This window comes from Lagopus muta, chromosome 7, assembly GCF_023343835.1.
Source record: "Lagopus muta isolate bLagMut1 chromosome 7, bLagMut1 primary, whole genome shotgun sequence".
Taxonomy (NCBI): Eukaryota; Metazoa; Chordata; class Aves; order Galliformes; family Phasianidae; genus Lagopus; species Lagopus muta.
The window spans coordinates 21,201,303-21,222,234 of NC_064439.1; the positions used below are offsets into that span (position 1 = coordinate 21,201,303).

The following is a 20,932-nucleotide window of genomic DNA, read 5'->3' on the forward strand; positions in this document are numbered from 1 at the left end:
AAAGCTAAGTTAATCCTCTGATATTTAGTGGTTTAAAGCTGTGAGCTGACCAACTGTGGAACTGCAAACACATGATAAATAGCAGCAATTTCTGGGAGTTACATTTCCTCTCTATAGTCCTTATGAAGAGGACTGCATTTGCCATGTGTGGCTGTCAATCCCATCTTGGTTCATTTTGTTACATTTGGGAACTCTGATTCATGTTTTGGGAGAGCAGATCCATTTTGTCAAGCAGTTCTGAGTGTATGGATTTCTGATATGCAGTTTGACCTTTGAATGTAGGATATAGTTCCAGTGAACTGTTAATGCAATGTTTGTCCATAATATACATTTTTGCTCAAAGAGATTTTTGGCAAATATTTAGTTCCATCATTTGTGTTCAGAATAACACGCTTCTGGGCTGTGGTGACTCTGATTCAGTGCTAGTTCATCAGGAAGCCTTCATCTTGTTCAGCCACATCCAGCTCCATGCCTCGCCACCTGGCCTCACTCAGTGCTGTGAAATAACTGTGGTGTTGTGTAACAGGGAGGCATAGCAAAGCTCCCTGGCCTCAGGGATACTGTGAGCTCTGATGTCCTTCAGTACTTCAAGTAGATTTACAGTGTCCATCCCTTTTCTCTGCTTGGGCTGAGGAGAGGCAATTCCAGCTTTCTGCACTGCTCCCTCTTTGCAAACAGAAGCAGAAAAGCAGATAGGCTTGATCAGACACCACTGTCCAGTTGCTGCATAAGCAATAATTTCATAAAGGAAAAATTGCTTATAACAATCAACTTTTAAATCTCTATATAACATATGTAGCCCCCTTTCTTGCCCAGAGTGCAGTTATCTGGATTCATTTTGTTGTATCTGGAGCTCAGGCAATGTTCATATTTGCCATTTCCATACTCCAGATGTAGTAAGTACTACACTGTAAGAAACATACTTCTCAACTAGATTCAGAGAAAGCAAAGGGAATGTTGCAGTCAAAGATGATTACAGCCTCACCACCCAGAATGCAAATTTAATCTCATCAAACTGGCAGACAAGACAGCAGGTAATAAGTTGCATCCCATTTTATTTAGCTGGCAGGCAATAAACAGTGGTCAACCCGCTGCCTCTTATCACTCACATTCTGCAGGATCTGTAGCTTGACTGCCTTTTTTACCTGCTGGCTTTTCTGCTGATTTCATAAAATGTGATTTTAAAAGCGCACGACCTCCTTAATTCATCTTGCAGTGTCTGTGTGTTTCAGGGGCTTCACTATGTATATATGATCTAACTTGATCAAATACAATGAGCTGTAGATGCTGTGGCACTTGTGAAGTGTGTAGGAAAACAAATATTGAATGGAAAAAAGAAAGTAAATCAAGAAGTCTCTGCTAAAGTGACAAGTGAGTGCAGCAAGAATAAAGTAGAAAAACAGTAAAAGGTCACTTAAAGTTCAAAGCCAACATTTATAATGTCACAGAGGCCAAGAGGGTGATTGTGTTGATGTACTAAAATACATACAAAATTATAGTAGATGACAGAATGACAGAATGGTTTGACCCATGGGCAGGGACACCTTCCACTATTCAGCTTTTCCCATTCAACCTGGCCTTGGAAACTTCTAGGGAGATGACATCATCAATTATATATCTTAGATGACCTCGTAAGTGTTCCATTGGCCATATACTGTTGGAAGATGCTATCTCTAACAGTGAATCTTTCACAGTTCCTGGCAGAGCCTAGAAGTTGGGAGAGACTGGACCTGCCAAGCTGCTGAAAATGCCACCGAAAATGCTGAAGAGAGACCAAAAAAAGCCCAAGGTTACATTGAGACTACTCTCATTGTCTTCACTGTGAATTAAGTTTTGCTGCTAGATTTGACTTAGTAAAGGCTGTTTTTTTTCTCTCAAAAAATTAATATTTTCCACCTGCAGATGTGCAAGATATTGATGTTCAAATGTTTTCACTCAGAAAAAACACAGAACAGATTAGTGGAGAAAGCACAACAGTACTGAAAGAGAAGAAAGATGAAATAAAAGTTTTTTTTTCTGTGTTTCAAAAGCTATTTTTTCCTCCAATTTAACTAAGTTATACTATGATTGTGTGCTTTTGGTTTCCTCACTCACTCTGAATGTAGAATTCAGTAATTTTTCTTGTTCAGGCAAAAAACATCAATTCAGATAAACTTCACTGTGGCTTGTTACTATCATGGGACATCCCTAATTACATTAATGTCATCAAGAATTTTTTTTCACAGCATTTGCCTAAAATGGTTTTGCCAGAGATATTAAGAAATTTTCTTATCATTACAGTTGAAATACAAAAACAAAATTGATAATATAAAATCCAGCTTCTTGTGTCAAATTGTTAGATGCAATACAATCTTTGTTGATTTCCCACAATCAGTACATGCTGGTAGCTAACCTATATATGAACAAAAAGGAACACACAGAGACTACTCTTTATCCTTTCAATTAGTCCCTCAATTCTCATCAATTTGTTTTGCTGAGTGTCATTTTAATCTGTGAAAGCTTGGCCTCAAATGGCTGGAAATCATAGCATTGGTCAGGTTTCATTTTACATATTTGAAGCCTATTTTCAATTGTGCTAATAAAATGTCATAGCCACTCAGAGCTCTGTTGTGTAATGAACAGTCTCAGGAAACAAGTATCTATTTCCAGACATAGATTGGGGTAGAAGCCTGGCTAAATGAAAGCTTTTCCATGCAGAACACTCAGGAGGAAGCCATTGCTCTCTCTGACGAGATCCTGTCCATGGTATAGAGTTTTTAATAGCACACTACTCGTGCCGCTGACAGTTATAAATCACAGAAATAATGATTGATGGGACATCACTGAAACGGTTCCATGACAGTGAACCACAGGTTGGAAGTTATGAGCATTACTCAGAAGGGCTGCAAATCACCAGCAGTGGGGTGGCTTTGTACTCTGGACCCAAGGGGTCCCATGGGGTCCAAACCACTGCCTTCAGTGGCTCACAGTCCACCTAAGTTTATGAGGGCAGTCATCTGCCCTTTGGTGCACATACACCTCATCCCTGTGTACACTCTGTAAGTTTCTGATAGTCGATTTGAAAAAAAGTCGTGTATTTCCAACCTTAGCATTTCTGGAAGAAGTTTTATTCTCTGTTTCAATATTGTAAATAGTGTAAGAGTTGCAGTGTATAACCAATGAAGACAGGGTTCTCAGAAGTGCTTCTTTCTCTGTAACTGTAGAAATCAATATGCATTTAATGTTTTCAGTAAACTCTGGGCATAGAGTTAAGCTAAACCTGATCACTTTTGACAGTCTTAGGCATGTTTTATGAGGCCATATATCCAGAACTTATACCTGTGGTTAGACTCAGGAGTAACCATTGGAAAACTAAACAAATCTTGCTTGACTTCTCTGAGGCATTTCAAATCCATTATGTTTATTCAGTGTAAGGGTATTGAACCCCTAGAAGGCAGAGATATTTAAAAATATAAGCCTGATTTTATACAACTAAGTCTCAAGACTTTTGTCTCATATTTGTGCAATAAAACATAAAAACTTTTCTACCAGTAATCTCTGACAAATGGCAGCTTTGATATAGAACAGACAATCTTTCAAGAATATGGCAATAATATAACGGCAAATAACTTTGTCCTATAATTCAATATAATGGTGCAGAAGGGAGAGAATTTTTTCTTTCTGAATTAGCGGAGGCTATAATTTGGAAAGAGAGGCTAATTTTTTGGCTACGTAAATGTAACCTCCAAATCTTTTTGCAGATCATGTCTTTTCTGTGTTGCATTTTTAACAGAGCAAGTTGATACTGGACAATTAATGAAATAGGAAGAAGCATGCAAGATACTCTGTGGTACTGCTAAGGTTTTTATTTGTTCAGAAAATCATTCTTGCATTCAAAATGCTGATCTGTAATGTTACACATCTGTCACAGTGTACCAAACTTGGAGTCTTCTGCATAAAAAACACTCAGCTGTCTAACAAACTCCCCTTGTTTTGAGAAATGCACTTGTACTTGCTTCTATTTCTGTGTGAAGAGGAAGGTGCCAAAATACTTCAAGTCAGACAGCAAAAATATCTTTCCTACTGCTCAGTAACCTCCATTCACCTGGTCTCCATGGTGCTATAGAATGCAGAGGCCAAGAGGCAGGAAACTTCAGTTATTCTCTTCAGCATGCTCCTCTGTGTGGAGATGGGACAGGCAGAGGTTAACAAGAAAATTTTTTCCTGTAAACTAACATTGTTTCCTCTAATATGGCCGTATGCTCAGGTAGAACTGAAGAAAAATAAGGAAAAAAAAACACCAGCAAAAACAGAGGCTTGCTGTTTACTTGCAAAGAAGGGAAAATAATATGTGCATTTCACTTCGTAAAACTTCCATTAAAATAATCAAGTCTTAGAAATTTCCTCTGTTTTTGTAGATTAACTGGAGGAAAAAGAACAGAGGAGGTTCCGGGGTATTTTTCTCATATTGCATATGACACACTGAGTGCACTGCACATAACATGTTGAGTGCTTGCTCCTGCATCACGTACTGTGATCACAGAGCTTTTCCTCTCATACACATCTCTTTTGTCTCGGCGTCCAATGCAGTATTTCAGGAGCTGCTGGAAGAGCAAGTGAAGCCAGTGAACCCATTGGAGGAATTTATCTCTACCAGAGTTTTGTTACATGGCAGTAAACACTCAAAACATAGCTGTCATCTTGCCATACATCAGACTCCCCTGCTTTCATCCCCTACATTTACTCACAGTGCCCACGTGAAGGTGAGGCTCGCAGGAGGTCTCCTTCAGTGACTAGAATCCTTTTCGTGGGTCAGGGCCAGTGCTGGTCCCACCCTCAACACTGCTGCGTTCAACAGCTGCTTTTCTTAATGGCTTGCTCATGTGACAGCTTGGACATGACATTTGTTTGTCTCCCAGCCTACTCTTACTTTGTTCAATTGTACTTTATGCTTCGGCTCAGATTTATTTATTTAAGAGCCTATTAACCTGTTGTCAATCTCAAACAAAAAGGCTAGTATTTACAGTTCTAGAGGGGAGCAGCCGGGGCTACATGGAAGTCATTATCATCCAGAGACGCTGGTGTTGGTGGCTTATGCTGTATTCCTGGTTCTCTAGCACCACGGGGCAGACAGTGCTGCAGAAACATCTGTCCTGCACTACAACTATCTCCACATTCCTCCATCAGACATTCCCCAGCCGCTCGGAAGATATTCAGGGTTGAGTGAAATATGTATTTTCTTATCAAAGCATTTAAGTTTGGGGCATTTTCATAAAAGTTCAGGAAGTGCCAACATATTCATCAAAGTTATGAGAAAAAGGCTGTTGAATTTTAAAGTGGCAGTACTTTGTTTTAGGTGGATGTTGATTGTTTTTCAAATGAGAAGCGGCCTTGTTCCTGTCATGAACTGAACATGAACTGAACACATGAGAAGACATCAGCAGACATAATTCAAATCTGCTGTCAGTGCATGACTGTATTTCTATGCCCTGAAAAGAAAAAGAAGCCCAAACTCACTAGATTTCCTTCTCTCAAAAAAGAGCTAAGGAGTTGTTGAGAGATAGATATGCAGAGAAATACTGATGATTATGTCAACATTATCTCCAGTGCAGAACTGCAGGAACCAAAGAAGAGGCCCTGAATTAGGACGTGGGGCAGTGAAGAATATTCCTGCTCTCCATGCAAGAAAATCTGATCTCTGCCTGTGCAGATGGTTTTTATATACAATCTCCCAACTGCCAGCAAGACATTTACCACAACATGTTATTGCTACAGGTTAAAGCATTGCTTGTTTTGCATCCATATTCTGTCTTTTGTTGTATTTACACAAATCTTAAACCACTAGAGTAACTAAGGGAAAAATACAGGATGAGTTCATTAACCCGGGTGTTAACCACTGATTTACTTCCCAGATATGGTCAGTGGTTGGGAACTCAACTGTGACATTTGTAATTCAGTAGAGTCTCTACTCTTGTCTATTGAGCCAGGACATAAGCCAAATTTAACTTGCATGTTTTTAGTAAGTCAGCTACCTTTATTCTGTAAACTACATGTACAGTATAAAGAATTTCCAACTGAAGCTGTTTTACATAGATTATGCTTCAAAGTTATTTCTGTCTTCTCAAATTAAACAGTAGGGTTGTATGGCCTTTTAAAGAAGAGCAGAACAAACATAATTCTGTTTTGCGTGGGTGAATTTCCACAGAAGTCAGTTAACTCTGCATCGACCTGTATTTGGCAGCATGTCAAAGTCTGTGTGGAGAAATTGGCATATATTACCTTTTTATTCACCCGATCTCATTTATGAAAGAAAAAGACAAGTCAAAAACGTCCCTGGAAATATCAGGCTAGTCAGTAGACTTGAGCATAGACACAATGTGTTTTATTTTAGAGAAGATTCTGCTAGAAACTCACATTCCAGTTTGGGTTGACATAATATTGTTATATGTTTGTGCCATATGTTCTCATGTTAAGCAGCTTAGGGGAAAACAAACAACAACTTTGCATCCAGCTAAGAGGAAACTATTGGCAATATATTCCTAGGCCAATAATTCAGATGGTGAATTGTGTCTCTCAAATCATCAAGCAAGCCTCGTCAGCAAAAAAAAAGAAAAAAATGTTTTTATTAACCTGAATATAGCTACAGATACAGACTGTTTCTAAAGCAGAATAACTCATTGGAAGAGCAGGTTGACAGATAAATTACTTTTTATATCTCCATCTAATAGTGCACATTGAAATTGTGCTGTACACCTTTAATAAGTGCTTTTTTGTTTTTTGATTTATTTTTTTTTTTTGAACGCATCATATTACAGATAATCAAAAATAGGGAAAAACAACATGGTATGTCTCACCTGCCCAAAGTAATTTGCCTCAATATTCAGTAGTGGAACTATAATGACAAAAAGAAGATTTATTCAATCCTACTGTTGTAATAAATCTCAATGATTTATGAGAAAAGTAATGCTTTTGGCTTGACTTCTGCCCCTCCTCCCACAGTACAACACTGTCATTGCTTCCTCAGGGAAAGATTATCTGAGAACACCGAGTCATGAAAATGCGAGAATGTTTCTTATTTCCATTTTCATATGGCTTTTAGAAGGATGCAAAATCACTGAAACTCCTGGGCTTTTAAGTTAGATGCAGGCAAAGGAGCAGGAAACATCCTGCTGATCCTCAGGCTACTTTGTGCTGAAAGCACTGCCATCAAGTACTGCTTCTCCCCCTGTGCAATCCACACCTGGCAGAACTGCCAGCAGTGCAGCGAAGAACAGGGAAGGCACGGTCCAAGCTCCTGCCTGGACAAGATCCCACTGCATGGTTAATTGAATAATTTACTCCTAAAACTTTAAATCCTTGGGATTTGACCCCTTTTTTTGTCAGCAGGGAGACATAGAAGTAAACCCGTGCATCTTCAGCAAGCCATGGAGTTGTAGAATCACAGAATGGCTTAGGTTGGAGGGGACTTTAAAACCCACCAAGTTCTGCCCCCCACCAGCTCAGGGTGCCCAGGGACCGTCCAACCTGGCCTTGAGTACCTCCAGGGATGGAACACCCACAGCTCTGGGCAGCAGTGCCAAGGCCTCATTGCCCTCTGAGTAAATAGTTTCTTCCTAGCATCTAATCTATCTCTTCCCTCTTTTAGTTTAAGCCATTCTCCCTTGTCCTGTCACTATCAGACCATATTAAATGTTGGTCCAATGGGAGACTGCATTGCATTTTTTTCCTTGCTATGCACTGGCTCTGGAAATCAGTCAGTGGAGGAAGCTGATCTCTTTAAGTTGATACTCATTGTACTCGTGTCAACTTATGAACGGTACACTTGACACATCTGAGGGAAAACATCAATTAATTTTCTTCAAAAATAAGAAATAAGAAAAGATTTCACCTGCAAACTGTAATCTTTCTTGAGAAGACATTCAGTTGAGAAATGTCCTGAGAAACACAGGGATTTTGCCGCTACACCCAGCTTTTATCTCCAGGTGGTATCTTGGCCATACCATCATATCCCATGTGTCACGCTCTTTCACTTGGTGACCTGCTGAGGCTGTTCCTTGTAGAAGTCATTCTGCTAGCCCAAAACAGGATCACAAGGCAGTTAACATGTCTTCATTAGAGCGAAGCTACATATCCAACATGAAGCTTTTGCATTTTTATTCTGATACTTTTCATGAAAAACAATTGAATAACACATCTATAATTTTCCATCAGCTCAGACCAATCCTGATGAATTGCACTGATCTACAGAACCCATCCTTGTGAAGATGTGCAGCGCTATCAAGGTCACTGAACAAAAACAAAAAAAAAACCAACCCAAAAGCACAAGAGCTTTTGGACATAACTTCTGTTTTTTTTATTTTTTAGTGTCACTTAGATCTTGCCTTGCTACTGAGTAAGTGATGGAAATAGCATCTCAGTTTGCTAGTCAGGCTGCTGACAGATGTTTTTTAAGAGCAGGAAAATAGAGCAGTGTTGGTGCAGTGGGATTTGAGGCTGTGGAAACAGTCCTTCTTTCAGAAGGACTTCTGCTGAACTCAGATTAGCTTTTCAGTCAGAGCAGTTTTACCACCAACTTCTCAGCATCCCACTTTAACATTATTCACATTGCATTAGCATCAAGAAGCTGCATCTGTAGAAATACAGAGAATTAGGTTTTAGCTAGAAAAACACTGGACTTCAAAGCAGGTGCTTAAATGCTTTGCAGAATTGAATCCACAAAGGGAAATCTATGCATACATATATGTATATATATATATATAGGTGGAATGCATATATGTGTGTATTTGTATGGAATGTGTATACATATTTATGGACTGTTTTTTATACTTATATGGAATATATATATAATTAGAGCTGAAAGCTTAGTCTGGATTGTTCTTGGCGCTCTCACTAATTAACTACAATTACATACACCTTTATTTCAGAAACACATACAAATATAAGACACAAAAAATTAGATGATCTACCGTCTTGTCAGACTGCTTCAAGTAATATTAGCTGTTCATATTAATGGAAAACAAATGTAATAATTAGTGACTCAGAGAAAATCATGAGAAAAAAATCAGAGTTACTCAGAACATTAGAAGGGAAAGAATAAAGCTGTAAGATGGGCAAATTGGATTTGATGAATGTGACAGGTGCAATACTTTTCAATGCACCATCACTGGGCTAATAGCCATAAATGAGCCTCTAAGCTCAGTGAGGGGTGTCAGGCTCTCTTCTAATAACAGTAATTCCTAAGTAGTAGGCGAGTATGAGCTTAGAAGTGAAAAAGGAAAATCAAAATACTGTCTCTGTCTCAGTCTTGTTGAAAGAAGCTTTCAACTTCTTGTAATTTCTAAAAAAAATACCATCTTGAATTATACGGCTTTTTGCTGTTTAATTTTACCATCCTAGAAATGTATTTAGAAACAAGTTTTGGAGGACTGTTAACTTTGACCCAAATACAACAGAGAGGTTAAGTATCATGTATTACCAAAGGAGGCCAAAAGAATGGGAGACAGATGAAGATCTACAGTTCCTTGGTGAGAAGTAGACAGGCTTTGGTTGTTTGCATCCCTGTAACATGTCTATCATCTCCTCAAACCTGCTTCCAACTTTCCATTTGTATGAGCCAGCAGAAGTGTTCTGGTGGAGAGGCTGGGAGAATGACCAAGATACCACCCCTGTGAGTGGTGGAAGTGATTAAAAGCATCAGCATTTAGCAGTCATCAGCAGTGATCTGCTTCTGGGGAGTGCTTACCGAGCTAGTTATATGGCATGTGCTATCTACACAGTTTCTTAAATAGTTCTTGAAGAAGTGGCTACCACGTATAGTGGGAATTGCAACCACATTTTTGCAATTTTATCATTCCTTTGATTTTTACATTACATTTCTGCCATTACACCACAACAAATTTATTGGAATCTGTTGCAAATGTGGTACGGATACATGGAGGATAGCAACAAATTTTACCTAGCAATATGATAAATAGCTTGGCAGCTTTTATATGCTGTGCATGAACACATTTCTTTTTAAAATGCATAATTATTTAAATTGATGAGTGTAGAATCTATTCTACTAATGAAGATAAACCTTCATTTAGCTGAATATTCTTGGCATTGTCACATTCATGAAATAGAAAATAGCTGGGGGTTGATGCAGTGGGAACTACTTATATACAAGTGCAACACAGGGCTGCCCAGACTCACCTTGCCAGAAAACAAGAGGGAGTTGTTATTTAGATCATCTGCTCTGACTTTCTGACTACTCCAGATTAGAATCGTTAAATCATAGAAGTAGCTAGGGTAGGAATGGACCTTTAAGTTCATCTAGTTCCAACTCTACCTGCCATCGGCAGAATTGCCAACCACTAAATCACGCACTAGATCAGGATGTCCAGGGCCTCATGAACCCTTCCTGCAATATCTCTGAGCAGCCTGTTCCAACACCTAACCAGCCTCAGAATAAAAATTCCCCTTAACATCTAATCTAAATCTCTTCTCTTCTAGTTTGAAACCATTCCCCTTTATCTTGTAACTATCTACCCAAGTAAAAACATTTATTTCCCTCCTGCTTATAAGTTTCCTTTAAGTATTGGAAGGCCACAATGATGTCTCCCTAGAGCCTTCTTTTCTCCAAGCTGAACAATCATAGAATCATAGAACCACAAGGTTGGAAAGGACCTACAAGATAATCTAGTCCAACTGTCCTCCCATCACCATTGCTACCACAAGCTACTAAACCATATCTCATAGCTCCTCATTGAGACGCCTCTTGAGCACTGCCAGGGATGGCGACTCCACCACCTCTCTGGGCAGCCATTCCACTGCCTGACCACTCTCTCTGAGAGAAAACGTTTTTTTTTCCAACTCTCTCAACCTTTCTTTGTAGGTGTGGTGCTCCAGCCCTCTGTGCATCTTTGTGGCCCTCCTCTGGATCTATTTGCAAAACTTCACAACTTTCCTGAGCTTGGGACCCCAGGTCTGGATGCAGTAATCCAGACGGGGCCTCATGAGGGCAGAGTAGAGAGTGACAATCACCTCCATCTTCCTGCTTTTCACATCTCTTTGATGCAGCCCAGGATACCATTGGCCTTCCAGGCTCCAAGCACAGAGTGCTGGTTCATATCCAGCTTTTCATCTACTAGGAGCTCCAAGTCTTTCTCCCCAGGGCTACTCTCAGTGAGTTCTCCCAGTCTGTACACATATTTGGGATTGCCCTAACCCAAGTGCAACACCTTACACATGACACTTTTTAAACCTCATCAAGTTCACTTGGGCCCATCTTTTGAGCTTGTTCAGGTCCCTTTGGGTAGCCTCCCTTCTGTTGGATCTATTGCACTGCTCAGCTTAGTACCATCCACAGACCTGCTGACAGTGCACTTAATCCAATCATCTGTGTCATTTATGAAGATATTGAAAAGTAACACTCCCAAGGTGGAACCCTGAGGGACATCACTCATCAACAGCCTCTACCTGGACCACAATCCTCTGTCTGTGACCTTTCAACCTATTCCTTATCCACTGATGAGTCCAGTCTTTGAACCCATATCTCTCCAATTTAGAAATAAAGGCGTGATGTGGTACCAAGTCAAAGGCCTTGCACAGTCTAGCTTCTTAAGTTCCATATGATTGCTCTTCCAGTAAGCCCACCAATTCCCAAGAGACTGGAGCATTGCTCCAGTTCTAAGCTCCAGACTCACCTGAGATTTATTTCCTGGTTCTGCTGATGCTGCTCACCTGGGGGGGAGTGCTGCTGTTCCCATTCTGTGCCATTTGTACTAACAGGTTTTTTACCATCTAGGTACCTACAGGAGCTGTGTTATGTGTCCCTCACTTACTTTACTGACTTTTTTTGTTTACCATATTGTCCTCTGATTTTTTAAAGCATATTGCTATTGCCTTTGTCTGAATGAACTTGTTTCTTTGGAAAACTAATTGCACTGTATTCAGAAGACACTTTTAAAATGCTTTATTTCTCTAAATGTTTGAAAATAATAAGTTATACAGCCATACTGTATAGCAGCAAACATAGATAAGGTAAAAAGCCTGCAGGCACTTGCCATCTGCATTTACTGTAATATAAATGCCAATTAATGCAAATGTTGATGATTAGTTAGATCTTTAATACCTGCATGAACAACAACCCTAAAAGTCAGGTGGAACTTTGTTAAAACTCTTTGTCAAGCTAAAATATAATAGTTAGCTCCTTGGGTTCATCTTTTCAGATGGGAAGAAAGACTTCCCTTCAACAACTTGGCTGTCCTCCAAGTTACAGTTGAGTGGCTTTTGCAATTACATCTGGGGAGAAGAGGTGGCTGTGAAGGACTGACAGCAGGCACCAAATGCAGAATTGTCACAGGTGAGAAATATTGGCAGATGTTCCCAACTTGTCCCACCTGAGATACAACATACTTTTGCAAATATGTGGCTGTTGTTGGGAGGAAATTGAATGTGAGACTCCAGAACTGATCTTTTTGGTTGGAGTCGACAGTCTTTCTGGCTCTCTCTCTGCAGTCACTTAATTTGTTGCTACAGAAGATCACTGCTGACACTGCAATGAAAATGACTCAGGATATCTCAGACTGGGCCGCTGCAAACTCCCTTGAAAAATATCTTTGTTGGGTGCCTATGTAGCTCAGCGCTTCCTGGAAATGTCATCTGGTGCTGCCCTAACTGGGAGTTGCTGTCACCTGGAAGCATAGGCATGTGCAGCAAGCTGAGAGTGGTCTGCCTGCCATGGTATGTCTGGTCCTGTTTGCATTGCCACTTTGGTTAAGCAGGTAATTTAGGAAAGTAGCAAAAAAAGAGAAATCTAGGTGTTAGTCCTCTGTGTTCTCAAACATGTTTTATGTGTAATCTGGAGGCTCTGGATATATACAACTTTGTCTCAGATGCAGAGGAGGAAGAGGTAATTGAAATTACCTGAAAGAACAGTAAGTGTATTGAATTCATTTGTTTGGCCCACATAGGTCATATAGACACTGCCACAGCTGAATTTCACCTCTAGGCTCTTAGCCCCTGGCTCCATGTTTGAGTACAACTATCCCTGTCTGCTGGCAGATTCTCTGCTTAAACACTCACTCACTTCAAATCTGAAGTAGAGCATCAGTCATGAGCATCTCATGCTGGCTGTGTTTGGGGCACACCCTGTAGCCCTCCATTGCTGTTGTCAGCATGGCATGAAGCTGAGCCTCGGGTTTCAGCTCAAAAAAGGAAAAAAGGCAGATTTTTTTTTTTTTTCTGTAAAATAGGAGCTTTTTTGTTCTTTTTTTTTCCTTGTCTTTTGAGAACTGCGGCCATTACTGACAACTGTACACACTGTAGAAATGATTTTCAGCTTATTTACTCCAAAAGTATCAGAACTTACTAATTCAGGGATCCGGCTTTAATTACATCCCAAGTGCATTCAGAAGTATGTGCTGTCAGCAGCCCATGCTGCTGTGCCATTCTGGGAGCAACTGCTCTGTGAGGTGGTCTGGTAACATCGGGCAGAGCTCCCCAGCTCCCCAGTGCTCACCTGCTCATGGTGGGATGAAAAGCACATTCCATTGTTTTATCTGGAGTCTGGGGAGAGGATGTGCGAGATCAAAATATCACCTTGAAGTTGCACTTTCCTTGAAGTTTTCCCTCCCTTGCAGCTGAAGTTACTCTTTTCCTAGAGGGGAGTCTTAGAAAGAGGGACTGACATCTACCTGCCTTTGCAATACTGAGACAACGTGCTAATGACATCCACAAGTTCTCGGGGCCAAGGCATAGGAAGATGCCCTTCCTGTGCTGGTTTTTCTGAGAGCTGGCCATGGGGACTACTAACACCAGGGACGGGAACAGCCCCTCTCTTGCTGTGGTGAGAGCTGCTGTTGCTGCTCCAAAGTTGGTTTTGAAAACAGTGACACGTTTCATGACAAAGGCAGTGAGTTTGGGCATTTGTTTTACCTACCTAGGTGTGGCAGAGAGAATTAGAAATCCAAACCTTGTGTCCAGTCTCTGAGGAGTTTAAAAACCCAGTTCACTATGCTAGGTTCTGAAAGAAATTAATGTACAAAAATGATGCAATAAATTATTACAATAAAAACTGAGCAATGAGTTTTTACAGAATACTTTTTAGCAGGTGCTACATACTATGCACATGTGCCTGCTTACTTATTTTGTTCTGTAAGTAATCTGTTTTGGAGACAGCATGTATAGTGTGTCTTCCTGTTGCCGCAACACAATAATGAGATTTCCTCTGGAAGAAGGGGAGACTACTTGGGGAGATTACAAGGGAGTAGCTAAGGTATACAGGGAGGAAGTTAGGAAGGCAAAAGCCCAACTTGAACTCAGATTGGCCACTGCAGTAAAAGACAATAAAAAATCCTTTTATAAATATATCAGTGGCAAAAGAAGAACCAAGGATAATTTTCATCCTATACTTGATGCAGCAGGGAATGTGGCCACTGAGGACAAGGAGAGTGCTGAGGTCCTCAATGCCTTCTTTACATCTGCCTTTAATAGCCAGACCACTTATCCTCTGGGCATTTTACACCCTGATCTGTAAGTCTGGGATGCTAGTCAGAATATGCCCCCAGCGATTCAGGTGGACACAGTCAAAGAGCTCCTCCTCCGTTTGGACTGTCACAAGTCCATGGGACCAGATGGGCTACATCCTCGGGTGCTGAGGGAGCTGGCGGGGGTGATTGCTGAGCCCCTCTGGGCCATCTATCAGCGCTGCTGGTTAACTGGAGAGGTCCCAGAGAATTGGAGGCTTGCTGATGTGACTCCCATCTTCAAGAAGGGCCGTAAGGATGATTATATAACTATAGGCCTGTTAGCCTGACCTTGGTACCGGGGAAAGTAATCCCCGGTAAATCCCGGAGCAAATCGTCTTGGATGAGATTGCACGGCATGTGCATGGTGTCCAGAGGATCAGGCCCAGCCAGCATGGGTTCATGAAAGGCAGGTCGTCCTTGACCAACCTCATCTCCTTCTATGACTGGGTGACCAGTCTAGTAGATGAGGGAAGGACTGTGGATGTAGTCTTCCTAGACTTCAGCAAAGCCTTTGACACAGTCTCTCACAGGCTTCTTCTGGGGAAACTGGCTGCCCATGGCCTGGAAAAGTATACACACCTTTGGGAAAGGAACTGGCTAGAGGGCTGTGCCTAACAGGTAGTGGTTAATGGAGTAAAGTCCAGCTGGCGACCTGTTTCAAGTAGTGTCCCCCAGGAATCAGTACTGGGGCCCATCTTGTTTAATATCTTTATTGATGACCTAGATGAGGGGATTGAGTGTACCCTCAGTAAGTTTGCAGATGACACCAAGCTGGGAGGTGGTGTCGATCTGCCTGAGGGTAGGGAGGCCCTGCAGAGGCATTTAGACAAGCTGGATTGCTGGGCTGAGGTGAATGGGATGAGGTTCAACAAGGCCAAGTGTCGGGTCCTACACTTTGGCCGCAACAACCCCATGCAGCACTATAGGGGACAAATGGCTGCATGACTGTGAAGAGGAAAGGGACCTGGGGGTGTTGGTTGATGCTCGGCTGAACATGAGCCGACAGTGCAAAAGATTAAAACACTGATGACTAAGATTTACATGTTGCTTTTCTGAAGTTTGTATTTGATATCACACCTTGATACCAAAGCAAAAATTGTCAGTGTTATGCATTAATAAATGTTTCATATATTTGTATGGAAGAAATCTGTGAGTTAACAGTACTGACATAGGTTTTACTTATGAGAATGTGGTCCTTAATTAGTGTAAACCAAAGGTAGGATAAAGAGGGGGAGTATTTTCATGAGTTGTACCTCAGATAGGAGCATTTTTATTTGTTCTGCATTGTCAGGAGAAAACACAACTAAAAATTTGGATAACGTACATGCAAAAAAGCTATGCTTTCCATAGCGATTCTGTACTGAGCCCATGAAAAACAGTTACCAATTATTTCTAAAGGTAATCCTGAAGAAATGCTCTAAGTATAATTTTCTGTTTTTTTTCTACTACCTGTATTTTGTTAAATAGCACGATTATCTTGGTTTAAAGATAAAAATGGTCCCTCCTTCTCTATCACACAAACATACACAGAGAAGTAGATTTACCTTTTCAGTGGATAATTGAAACTTTTTAAATCTAGCAAACAGCACAAAATGAACCAATAACTGGAATCCATCATTGGTGAAATTCAAACTTTAAATAAGTATTTTTAGCACTTTTAAAGAACAAAGATAAATACTGGTGCAGCTTGCTCAGAGAAGTGCTAGATTTTCCATTGAAGATATGCTCCCAATACAAAGAAATGTAATTACCAGTGTTGTATGTTTTGTAGGAATTATGGAGGAATGGGCAAGATTCTCTATTATTACAGTGTTATGCCTAGTGCATAAGGTTATGCAAACAGAGCAGGTGACAAATTACAGTGGCTACTTCTTTTGCATTCAAATCTGTTAATCTATTCTGAGTACCCAATGTGCCACAGAATCCTTCTGTTCTTCAGTTCTGCTTTGTACTCTTCTTTTGTTCCAGCTATCTCAAATTCTTACTTGGGCTTCTTGAATTTTCCAGGACACAGTGGACTATACAATATCCCCAGCAGAGTAATAGCCTGGGGAATAGTGCAAGGCAGATGTTCTTCAACAGTCAGTTGGTCGTCTTTTTGGTTTACAACTTAATGTTCCTGTTTTATATTCCATAGGAGTAGTTTTACTCAAAGATAAAGAACAGTTTTTTTTCTTCAAAGAAGTAAAAATACCTTCTCAGGTGTGAGCAGTGATGGTCCAATTGTCTCTGAAGCACTGCATTGGGATTAGCGAAGCAAGAACTGGTGTTAGCTTCTTGGCCACTTTGGACTTCAGAAAAGAAATACAAGGGAAAACCAACAAGTACTGGTTGAGCAACTAGGAAATTTAACGTCTGGTTTGAAATACTTCAGTTCATTAATCTTCTCAGAGTCTAATGGTGTGATATAGTAAATGGTATAATCCCTCCTTGTTTTTTTCCCCCAGAAATTGAAAGTTCTATCACATACATTATAACAAGAAAGAATAGGAGTCATTAATAAGTAACCACTAACTACAAATGGGGAATAAGGGATCATAAATATAACATAACATTAAAAATAAAAGGCACAAAATAAATGCAGTATTTTTGTCCCTTCTTTAGTCACTGAAGTTGGTTACTCGTGTGATCCCAGAGAATAGATGATTGTTCTTGTGGAGTATGAGAACTCCTAAGCATTGCCTTGCTTGAGAGATAAAGCACACTGATTATAGGAATGAAAGCTAAGGTCAAACATTCTGAAGTTGAGTCTTTTATCTACTGTAAATCGAGTTCCTCTGGTTAGTAGAAAATGTGGAAACAATGGGAAACTATGTAAGTTGTTGACACTGTAGGATGCCCCAGATGTGGCAGTCTTACCCCAGGAAGAAGCAGATTTACTGACCTGACACTTTGTGTCTCTTACAGCTAAGTTATGTGCTTCTGTCTTTTCATATGTTGAGAGATAGATGAAAAGTGGAATGGTTTCTCTGCCATCTCATCTTTATTCAGTTACACAAAAGTAAGCAGGTCCAAAGCGTTTTCTCCTGATATTATTATTCAATATTTTAAGGCATCCCACAGTAAGCAGCCCTGGATGTAGCAGCGACTCTTTTATTACTTTCAAAATGAAACATCTCTCAAGCCGTGGGGTTTTTTTGAAAGAGGTACAGAGCTGAAATGAATTTCCCTAAGCACAGGCAGAGTCTCCTGTGTTCCGTTGCACTCTTTTCCATTTTAGGCACAAAATAAAAAGTATATCTTAGTTGTGTATAATTAATGTCATGGAACTGTGATCCTGGCATGACACAAGCTGTATCGCTGAGAGCAGAAGGTAAGAAGAAATCGTGATTGCTCAGCAATTTGCACGGGAGGATGAAGGGGAAAGGCATTTTAAATTAATGGTTCTAAGGCCTTGATGTTGCCCTGCCACATTTCATAAATCTCTTCTGAGCAGCATCTCCTGTGAAAGGGTACTTCACTGTTGCCTAGGGAATACCAAGCAGGTACCTTTTCTCAGGAGGAAACTGTTTTTACATTTTGCTTTGGAGTGCTCCCCATGGAAGGAAGTAGCCTTTCAGTTTATAGGGCAGCACTTAATGTCTACTGACTGCAACAAAGAGACCTTCTTCTCAAAGCCATTTATCTTCAGAAAACACTTGTCCCCTTTGATCAAAAGGCTGAGCTCTCCTCACACACCTCAGTGCTGCAGTGCAGGGCTGCCGGTGGGCAGTCAGCGAGGTAGAGGTGTTCCTCACCAGCATCATGCAGCCATAGGGCAGCCCCTACTCCCCATGGCTGTCAGCTCAGGGGTGGGCCTTGATCTGCAAAGAACTCTGCAGCCCAGTGTGGCCTGTGAAAGCAAGCTGTGCTTTAAAGCAGCTGAGGAGTGGGCCTGGGCACCTCTAAAGCTTTGGGAATATAGCAGAAGTGGGATGGGAAAGCTCGGTACATATGGTATTTGCAGCACCTAGCTTGATTTAGAGTGTTTCAGCAAAGAGGTCGTACATTTCCATAGCACTCTCCCCTCAGAAAGCCCTCTGCACCTTTTGGCAGAGCTGGCAGCACATGTCCTCCAACACCTGCCTGGAGGCAGTGGTAACCTTGCATGTGGTGAGTGTGCCTCACACACTGGGGGAGCATTTCAGTCTTCATGTGAGCTGACTGTATTGGTTGACATTTATAACAGAATTTTTAGTAGATAGTGAGAAAAGAAAGAATGACCTGCCTTAATATATTCAGTAGCAGTTTATGTTCCTCATAGTGCCACTTCCAAAACACAAAAAGCTTTTACCTTACATTGCCTGTTCCTAGGTACTAAAAACACTTGAGTGATAGTGCAGGTGACTCCCTTATGACAGTTATTTCCCAAAAATAATTCCTTATGCCTCCCTCATGACTCACATTTGCTACAAAATCATTTCTGCAGAACCATTAATGCATTTTGTGACTAGAAGCAACCACTGCTTAGCACTAGAATCCTAAACAGATTGCAGTGGAAAAACAAACAGGGAAATACTGCACCTTATGTCTGCAGGAAATGAGATAGGGAAGGTATTGGTGGTGATGAGTTTTGCCTTGAACTAGCAGGAATCAGAGGGCCATGGTGCAAGGAGCAGGCATCTCTCTGCTCTTCAGTGGTACTCAGGGACACAGTATAGTGATGGGACTTCGTAGGTCAGGTTAACAGTCAGACATGATGAACCTGAAGATCATTTCCAACCTAAGTAATTTTCTGAATTGATGGAGAAGTGATTCTATGATTCTCTGATGGCCACAGTCAGACACAGTGGCTGTAGCTCATCAGAATCATATGCAGGAGAAACAAGAGGGTGCCCAAGGAGGAAAGGGAGGGGGATGCTGAGAGATCCGATTCACTTTGTTCAGTTAGGTTATGCCAATGCACTAGAACTGCTGCAGCCAAATATTCCATTTTGTGGCAGCATTGTTTGGCTGAGTTTGACTGATTGGCTTGATTGAGCTTGATTGATTGGCTTTAGTTTTTAATGAATAGACAAAATTTTCTAGAGCATACCAAGAAGGCCCCAAATTCAAACATTTACATGGGCGCAGTCACAACGATCACTTGGGAAATTGCCAATTAAGCAAAATACTGGAAAAAAAAAACCAAACAACTGCTGCTTGTTTAACACAATCCTAGAGTTTATCACATTGTAGGAAGTTACCATGTCAGTACAGACAGAAATGTAGTCTACTGTACATATGTCAGACTCTTTCTGTCCTTGAGAACTTAACAGCGTGACTTGGGAAGACAGAAAAAAATGGATTTTAGCCTAAAAAAGAGAAAAGACACAAAGCTACAAAAATAGTTACAGAAAAAGCCCTAAAATTGCACTGTGACTAGGAATAGGTACCAGAAAAAATGGTAAATATACAATGAAGATTGCAAATCTTCATCTCCGTCACTGACAAACCGTCTTTAGTAACATTTTATGAGGATGCGCTGGACTGATGTTAGTGGGATTGATCCTGCCCTGAGACAGATGATAGATCATACAGAATCTCTAAATCTCTTCCATCTATAGGACTCTAAAGGTATTTTCAGATACAGCAGATTGTAATTAATTCTTGCTTTATTTAATTGCGGATAAATAAAGCATTTTTGAATTGTAGTCAATTTGCTCAGCGAATGTTCAGTGTTTTATATTTGATTGAGTCTACTTAGTATTTAATACCCCCCTATTTTTGTTCTTGCCAGATAGCTTTCAGCAATGGCTAGCAATCTTTCAGCATTTCAGCAGACCACATAATAGCAGTTTTATGTAGAGTGATCTGTTTCCTAATAATGTACTCATTATGGGTGGAAAATAAGAAGCTTTTTGAGAAATTTGAAGTACATTAAAATAAAAATTAATTCTAAATGAGATTTAATCTAAGTGTTAAAAAAATATTTTCATTAAAAAGTCAGAATTTAAAACAATATAGAGATGGTAAAAGTTTGGAATGGGAATTATGCCTTTTACGAATATATGACAACAGTACTGCTAATTTGAGTTGACTATCTGGGAAGGCACTTATACCTGGAGAAAAATAATGCAAAAACAAATAAAGAAACAAACAAAGAAAGACAAAAATAACCATAAATGCAGGGAATCCCAGGAAACCTTTTATTATTTTGCTTAACTGCAGGGGACATTTGAGCTTATATTGTTTCTAGCAATAACTTCAATGACAGCAGCTAAATATAAGTATGATGCAAACACAATGGAATTCACTGGTGTGAGAAGGCACTTGACTACACCATGGTCTTTGTAAATTGAGATTCTGATCTGCTACCAAAATAACCCTGCTCTGCTTTTAAAAGTGCTGTCCCATGATGTAAAATTCAAATAGTACCAGGGGGCCAGTCACTGCCTCCTCCTGAGCCTTAATAAAAATGGCCTTAACAATAAAAGGTGTACAAGGCTGTATCATAAAATTGTAAGACCTTGCACTGAATACAG

The 20,932-nt window shown here is 40.4% G+C and overlaps 1 protein-coding gene across 2 annotated transcripts in view; it reads left to right on the plus strand.

The window, feature by feature from the left end:
* Window positions 1-20,932, plus strand: part of ZNF804B (zinc finger protein 804B) — a 213,856-nt gene that overhangs the window by 86,266 nt on the left and 106,658 nt on the right. The gene's annotated exons all lie outside the window — the stretch shown is intronic.